The following is an 8,493-nucleotide window of genomic DNA, read 5'->3' as shown; positions in this document are numbered from 1 at the left end:
TTATTTTCCAACTCTTTATATTTCTAATGAGAAACTCCTGCTGAATTCAGTACCTTGAAATATGAGTATTTCTGAACATATAAATGTACCAAAAGCAAAGAAAACCAAACAAAACCCCAGCAATTTGACATAGAGACCATTAGATGTTATCTTCTTAAGTACAATAATATGAGAAAAATAGTTTTCAGAATTAAGTATTGCTTGATAGCAGACACGATTTCAAGCAGTAAGTACATTGGAGTGGAAAACAAGACCAAAGATTTTACAGCTGTAATTATGGTTTTGCAACTTATTTTCTGTGTGATATTTGTTCGGGACTTTGGTAAGGCCATATCCAATTTTATGTAGCATTCAAGTAGACCAAAGATCTTAGGTGAGGTGATAGGACTGTAAACCACATAAAAATAAGACTGTAATTCTAATTATCTGTATATACTTTATATATACTTTATACTTTATATACACTTTAATGAGAAACATTTTCAGGAAAATTAGATAGAATTCTTCAGTGACTGCTCAATATAAATTCACATTTTAATTCCATTCTACCTTTCTTATCTCTTAATACATTTTCTCAATTTATTGGTAAATAAAATAGAGGCATACAATCAGTGAAGAATTTTCTCATCATTCCTAAGTTTAATAAAATTGTAAGTAGGAATTAAAACATTTTAAAAAGAACACTTCAGAAAGCCACATTGAGGCAGTAAGTTGGTAATTGGTTAATAACCAATGCCTGCCTGATGGGAGAAGATCTTAGCATTTATAAGGCTTAAAATAATAGTAAATGAGCAATTACTGAGGATTTACTATATGATAAGCCCCTTGCTGGGTATGCAGATAGGCATTGCACATGCATTATCTGGTCATTCCTTAAAATTCTATGAACCAGGCACTATTTTATACTCATTTTATGAAAGCATAGAGAAGTTGTTTAAATTGTCTATTATTACCATAGCTAATACATTATAAGAATTAAGCTATCCAGCTAGATGTACTACAAAATACATGTATTAATAAGAGGGAGTATTTACATGTATCATTCCATTGGTGGCATATTTTAAATTTTTAATCCATTGGAACTAAGGAGGAAAGAAGAGTCCAATGGACATGTACATTTCCCCCACAAATAATTGTTCAACATAAAATCAGTTCTAATAGGAAAATGGGATTTTTTCTGAATATCAATTATTAAAATGGAGCCTTAAAAAGTTTTATGTAATATTATATTGAGTACTTTTAATAAAGGAGGACAAACATTTGTTTAGCTCAACAGTATTCCAAAAAGTGTTACCAAACAAAATAAGCTGTATTAGCTTCATGCTAAAACTTGTGGCCCAAGGTGCCCACAGATCTAAAATGAAGATTACTGACAGAACTTGACATTGAGTTAAATTAGGATATCATCAATTCCCTGACTAGGTATTTCGTGTTTTCTATCTTTGTCTCTCTCTCTTTCTTGCTTTCTTTCTCTCTTCCTGGAACACACACTATTAATATGTATTCTAGCTTTTACTATTTTTGTCTGTCATTCTACAGATTACAGCATGCATTCTTGCTTGTCAAGGTTTAATGTCACTTGATATTGTACATGCTTCATAAAACATGAAAGAAATTAGAATACATTAACTTTATTCATCCCTCCTGATTTATGTTATTTTGACCTATATTTAATTCTACTGTATGGTGATTTACACAGTAATTTCTAATTAGATTTACTCTTTTCAATGTTTTTGTTCCTCTCAGCATCTCCAAGTTTCCATATTATATGACTTTCTGTCTGAAAAATCACCTCAGTAAAAATCAGGCCTGCTAGGCAAATTCTCTTCCTTCTTATTTATTTGACAATGTCTTTATTTTGTCTCATTTTGAATGATATTTTTACTTAAGAGAGAAAGTAAAGTTGGAATTATTTTCATGTAGGATTATGAATATACTATTTTATTGATTTCTAGCAACCATTGGTTTTTGGAGAACTTTGAGAGTAAGTAATTTCTATTATTTTGCAAGATATGTTGTACACCTTAAACTAACACATATAACTAATGTTATCAGTTAATTTTATCTCAGCCAAACTGAAAAGAAAGAAATCGTGGTACATACATACAATGAAATATTATTCAGCCTTAAAAAAGAGAGAGATCGAGAGATCTTGCCCTATACAATGGCATTATTAACATAGAAGACATTATACTAAGTGAAATAAGCCAGTCAAATATCATGTGATTTCACTTAATAAGGTATCTAAATTAGTAAAGCTCATAGAAACAGAGAATACAATGGTGGTTACCAGGGGTTGGGGAGAGGGGGACGGGGAGTTGCTAAAGTTTGAGTTATACAAGATGAACAAGTTCTAGAGGTCTGCTGTACAACATTGTGCTTGTAGTTAATACTGTATTGTGCCCTGAAAGGTTAAGAAAGGGTAGATCTCATGTTAAATGTTCTTACCACAATAAAAAGCGTAACATTTAATAAGATATATTTTAATGATTTGTATCTTTCCATGTTATCCTATTGGGTAATTGCCTTATGTGCAAGATACATTACCAGATGTAAATTAACATTTAAAAAAAAATTTTTTTTTAAAGATTTTATTTATTTATTTGAGACAGAGAGAATGAGAGAGACAGAGAGCCCATGAGAGGGGGGAGGGTCAGAGGGAGAAGCAGGCTCCCCGCCGAGCAGGGAGCCCAATGCGGGACTCGATCCCGGGACTCCAGGATCATGACCTGAGCCGAAGGCAGTCGCTTAACCAACTGAGCCACCCAGGTGCCCCAACATTTTTAAAAATTTTTGGTAAAATGCTAGCTTTTTGGGAAAATAGAATAAAGATGGGTAGTTCTTTTTTTTCATGAAAGACATTTTATTATTATTGTGCTATATAACATTAGTGAATATACTCGATTGCATTTTCTCAAATGGCCAGTGAGACACAAGATAACATCTTTTCGATTCCTGAAAACCTCAATATCATCTATCTTTTGGAGAATCCAGTTTCTTATGATATCTATGAAACTGTCCACAGGGATACCAGTGGTACTTAGCAGTAAGGTACCTTTTGCTAAGTTGTTCTATCATGGGTCCTTGCTCAACGTGTTCTTTTTTTTTTTCTTTTAATCTGGTTTGCAGCACTTGATCATGTGTTTCTTCATTATTATGCAACAGGATCTGGCCAAGGGATAGGTTTTGTATCTTCATATGGAACATCCACAGAAGGATGGTAGCATACTATCCTCCTGCCATCAGATATTAAAGCAAGCTCTACTTTGCAATTATAGTCATCTGGAAGAGAAGAATATGTAGATTTATGACAAAGACAATATAAAGCTCCATTTTGAATTTGAAATAAATATTTCCAAATAGTTTTGTTTGATATTGCCCATTTTACTGCTGCTAATGCTATGGTGACTCAAAATGTTTATCAGGTGGTGTGAAAGAAGATGATTCAAAGAGTGGTGGAGGGGGTGAAGGTTGTCAAAAGGCACAAACTTCTAAAATTTGTGTCTAGGCATATCTATTTTCATCCCTTGAGAGCCACTCACTGCGAGCCCGCCATCTTACTTCAGTCAAGATGGGTAGTTCTTGATGATCAATAATATGTTTTGGGCAACACTAAAGAAGCAAAACACTTCACTTAACTAAGTCAAAGCTAAGGTAAGGCATAATTTTTATCCATTTAGTGTTTAGAATTTTGAAAAGAGAATGTAATTATTAAGAATTTATGCAAATGATTTGTATCTGGAATATTTGTGAAAATATGGAAGAAAAGTTTTTTGGGACATTAAACTAAGCACTGTCAGTAGTTATAGCTGTTAGCTTTAATAGCTTAAGCATAATGGGACTTGTACTAATCAAAATATTTCATCTTGTATTTTGCATATTCCATTCAGAATTCTTTTGAAAGGATCCATGGAAACATTTCTCTGACCATTTAATGTGTATTTTTTCTAATAATTTATGAAATAAAATAAAAGAATTTCCATATATTAATATGGTAATTTGAACAGCTTTGGTAGCTGAAAAGGTAATTCAGGAAATAGAAACTGCAAAAGATAATATTGAATCAGAGAACTGAAATAATTTTCTTCCTTATTTCTACTCTATTTTTTCATAATTAACATAATTGTATAATACAATATAAATATTTGATCAACCTCATTTCTCCAGATGCCTAAGAGTTTTCTTTATTCCAAGTAATAGTGTTTAAGCCCTATCTATAATCTTGGACTGTCTTTTAGCCCCAGTCAAGGTTTCAGATATTCTCTTCTTTGAGAATAAGCCCAACCAAAATCTTGACTGCAAACTCTGATACACACTGCTAGAATTACTCAGATAAACAATTCCTCAGTTGCTGACCCAGAGGGGGAAAAAACCCAAAACTCTGTTGTTTCAAGTTGCTGAGTTGAGAGATAGTTTGTTCTACAGCAATAGATAACTAAGGTACTCTAAACTAGGATATGCTTTTGGAATGTTATTTTCCAGCCACTGATGGCTATTAAAGCTAATTCTAGTATAGTGTAAATCTTTAATTATATAGCACATTTAAAGTTTTGCTTTTATCCAATGCAGATTAAACTTTGGCTCAAGAAATTTAAAATTCCTCCTTATTCCATCTTCTGACACGAGTTCTTCTGGACATACATCATTTTGATTGTAAGGCTTGTGAGGATGCAGCTTCCTTCTCATTTGTGGTTACTGCTTTCCTAGCTGATATCGACTAGCTGCACATATTTTCTGAGTAATAATCATCCCAATGCTATCCTTTTCATGGGGTGCATATATGGGTTCATCGTGGGTACCTGCAAAGCTCTCCCGCTGCCCAGTTTGCTGATGGGGGAGACTCGGTGTTGACCCAGCCTCTTCTACCTCTCCAGCTTTCCAACCTCAGCTTCCACCACCAATGGTCCCTATTCCTGGCCTCTTTTTGCTACAAATTCTTGCCTGTTGAGAATTCTTTATTGAGGATATTATAATACTACTCAACTATATCTACTTTCCACAATGTTCATTTGATCCACCACAAAATCATATACTTTCGCTCACAATATGTGATATGAGTGGTGGCAACACCAGGGTCAACTTCTCTTCGTGATCTTCCCTCTCTCAGCAATTTCATTTTTTCCTTCTCTGAAATGAACAAGAGCAGCTTTAATGTCTTTTACCCACACTGACATAAAACGGGAAAATGAATGTTTGCTTATGGTTCTTATGGGCACCCTTATTTTTCCCAAATAATTTTCCTGGAAGATCCCTTCTATTTGTTGTCAGGAAGACAACAATGAAACACTCTCCTTACTGCTGTATTGGGGGAGAGAGTAACATTTCAAGGAAACATAGTACCCCTAAAATGTTGATGACCGTGCCTCCTCCATCCTCCCCTTCTGGAATGAGTGGGGACTTAATCCTCCACGTCCTCACCAATACTTACTATTTTGCTTTAAAAAAATATATACCATCCTAGTGTGTGTGAAGTAGTATCTCATTGTGGTTTTGAATTCCATTTACTTAATGACTAATAAGATTGAGCATTTTTCCATGTACTTCATCGACTTTGTATACTTTCTTCGAAGAAGGGTCTATTCAACACCTTTGCATATTTTTAAATTGGGTTGTTCAGCTTTTTTGTTGTTGAGCTGCAAGAGTTTGTTATACATTCTGGATACTACACTCTTCTCAGATATATGATTTGCAATATTTTCTTTCATTCTATAGGTTATCTTTTTACTTCCTTGGCTAATGTCCTTGATGCATGAGTCTTTCATTATATGAATCCCACTTTTTCTATTTTTCTTTTGTTGCCTGTGTTTTGGATATCACATGTAAAAATTTCATTGCCAAATGCAAGGTCATTAAGATTTACTCCTGTGTTTTCTCTAAGAAGTTTAGAACTTCTGGTATAATTTTGAATAGCAGTGTGAAATAGCATTCTATCTTTTTTTTCTAAACTTTGTAAGAAATCTTTCAGTCTTTACCCATTGAATATGCTGTTAGCTGTGGGCTTTTCATAAAATAATGTCATCATCATTATCTTGACCATAAAGTTGTGTAATTTATGGACTTAATCTGTAGCTATGGTAAAGAAGCAGGGACTAGGCTGGGGACTACGCTTAGCAGTGGGTTTGGTCTCAGGAATGTCAATCACAATGTGTGACAAACTCATGCTCAATATGGATAACTGGAATACACTAAGGGATTCTATGTAATCATCCTGAAGATAAAGAGTAAAAGAATAGATGTATCTAAAGAGTACTGATGTTCATGGATTTTGGCCATTGCCTTTGCAACATGGCTTTTTAAATTAATGGCCATGTCATAGACCCCTCAATAAATACAGTCTATCCCTTATTTGTGAATTCCATATGTGTGTATTTGCCTACTCACTATGATATTTATTTGTAACCCCTAAATCAATATTCATTGTGCTTTGACAGTCATTTGCAGACATACACAGAACATGAACAATTTGTATCACTTGATGTAGATATTCCCAGCTGAGGTCAAACAAGGCTAAGCTCTGCCTTTTTCTTTTAGCTCTCACAGAGATGACCAAAAAATGGAGTTGATATGGAGCAGTTCAGTGTAATGCAAGAAGCTTTGGCTCTGTGGACAGTTGGATGGAGTTTGAAAAACAACTCTGTCACCTCTTAGCAGGGTGGTCTCAAGCAAGTTACTTACTTCTGAATCTCATTTTTCTTTTCTTAAAAAAAAAATGGACTTTGTGAGGATGCGTTGTTTTATGCGTTAAGATTATAATGTTTGGAATATGCATATATATGTATACATATGTACATATTTCCCAGAAGCAATAGTTCAATATTCGCTAATTCACTGTTCGTGGTGATTTTATAGAACTATACTACCACAAATAATAAAAATCAGTTGTCTTTGTTCAATGCATACTCAGTAAATGAACAGCTACTATACATTAGGTTGGTATCCCTTTCAAAGGGGTTCTGATACGTGGGGGCACCTGGGTCACTCAGTCAGTTAAGCATCTGACTCTTGATCTCAGCTCAAGTCTTGATCTCAGGGTCATGAGTTCAAGCCCTGCTGGGCGTAGAGCCTACTTAAAAAAAAAAAAAAAGTTCTGAAACTCAGTAAAATTTGAAGAAACAGTTAACATTATTGGATTAAGATGCTATATTTAGGGTAGAAAACAAATTACATGTGAACATGAGAAAATTAGAGAAAATCAAATATAAATCCTAGCTTTGGGGAATAATGGATATATACATTACCTAGATTATAGTGTTAATTGTCTAGTTTTATACATATGTCAAAACATATAAACTTACACATTTTAAATTTATAGTTCAATAGCACTGTTGATATCACAAAGCAATCACAAAGCAAAGAGAAAAGTAGAAGAAAAAGTGGCAAGATTGGGAACACATTGAAAGCAAGATGGAATTAATTTCAAGTAACTGGTTGACAAGAGAATTCAAAACCATATTTATAATGATGAATTATACTACTTTGTTCTCATGTTTATATAAAGACCTTCTACTTCACCTCCCAGAATGGAGCAATACCTTAGTAATACTTTCTGACAACACTCACCAGTGTGCTCACTTGTGGACTCTTCACAGAAGTAGAGTGACAGATTTGGTTGATAAAAATGATGAGAATATGATAGCAATTCTACAATGAATGTGCTTTTTTAAAAGACAATAGCGCAATGCTCTTCTTCTTAACCATCAATGAGTTATCTTACCTGCTTGATCATTAATGGTGCTTGTTGATGATGACAAAAATAAGGTGGTTTTCCTATTCATTTTCTGCCATCAGGTAGTGAGGTAACTTCAACAGGCTCTCCTCTTCCTTTTCCATTTCTATTTCCAAACTTTTCAATATGCATGACTAGGAAGTAAATGTCATTATGATTTCAACCCTAGGTTTGGTCAAAACATAGAAGGCTATACTGTTTGCTCCAATTTAGAATTCAGTAAGGGTAAAGATATGAAAAATTGGACAACAAACGTCACACTGAACCTCCATGGACTGTGAATGGACAATGTTTCCTGGACTGTAAATTGTAAATAGCAACTGGGGTAACTGGAAAACAGAGTTAGATCACTCAAACCAAAATAATGCCTTGTTTTGTTTTGTTTTGTTTAAACACAGAATTTATTTTTTAATGACCCAATGTGGTCTGTTTTCCTCTTTATCCTTCTCTTCTGTCCTTGCTGACATAGCTCCAGTTTTGTTTAAAATTTCATCATTAATGGCCATGTGTTCAGGGAATGACACCTCTGTAGCTTAAAGGATACAATATAAATTTTTTCAGGACAACAGTGATTATCTTATTCCCTTGCTATTTTTTTGTTTGTTCCAGCAGAAGTGGCCCAATTCTGGTTAATGAGAACTGAAAGAAAGTCTTCGGGAAGTCACTAAGAAATTTCTTATTTCCTTGCTAATAAAAAGTGCTACACACTAGAAATATTTCTCTTCTCTCTTTTTTGGGGGGGTATTTTCATATTTTTACTGTTTATG

General features: G+C 34.0%; 1 pseudogene; it reads right to left on the bottom strand.

Annotated features, from left to right (window-relative positions):
* Positions 1–2,970: 2,970 nt before the first annotated feature.
* On the bottom strand, positions 2,971–7,775 carry LOC123839253 (large ribosomal subunit protein mL42-like; annotated as a pseudogene).
* Positions 7,776–8,493: the final 718 nt, after the last annotated feature.

The sequence above is a fragment of the Mirounga angustirostris genome, unplaced genomic scaffold (genome assembly GCF_029215605.1).
Source record: "Mirounga angustirostris isolate CCGP_5_RB_7025 unplaced genomic scaffold, mMirAng1.0.hap1 SCAF_3, whole genome shotgun sequence".
Classification (NCBI taxonomy): Eukaryota; Metazoa; Chordata; class Mammalia; order Carnivora; family Phocidae; genus Mirounga; species Mirounga angustirostris.
Note: the sequence above shows the minus strand (reverse complement) of the source record. Positions and strands in the feature narration are given on the sequence as shown.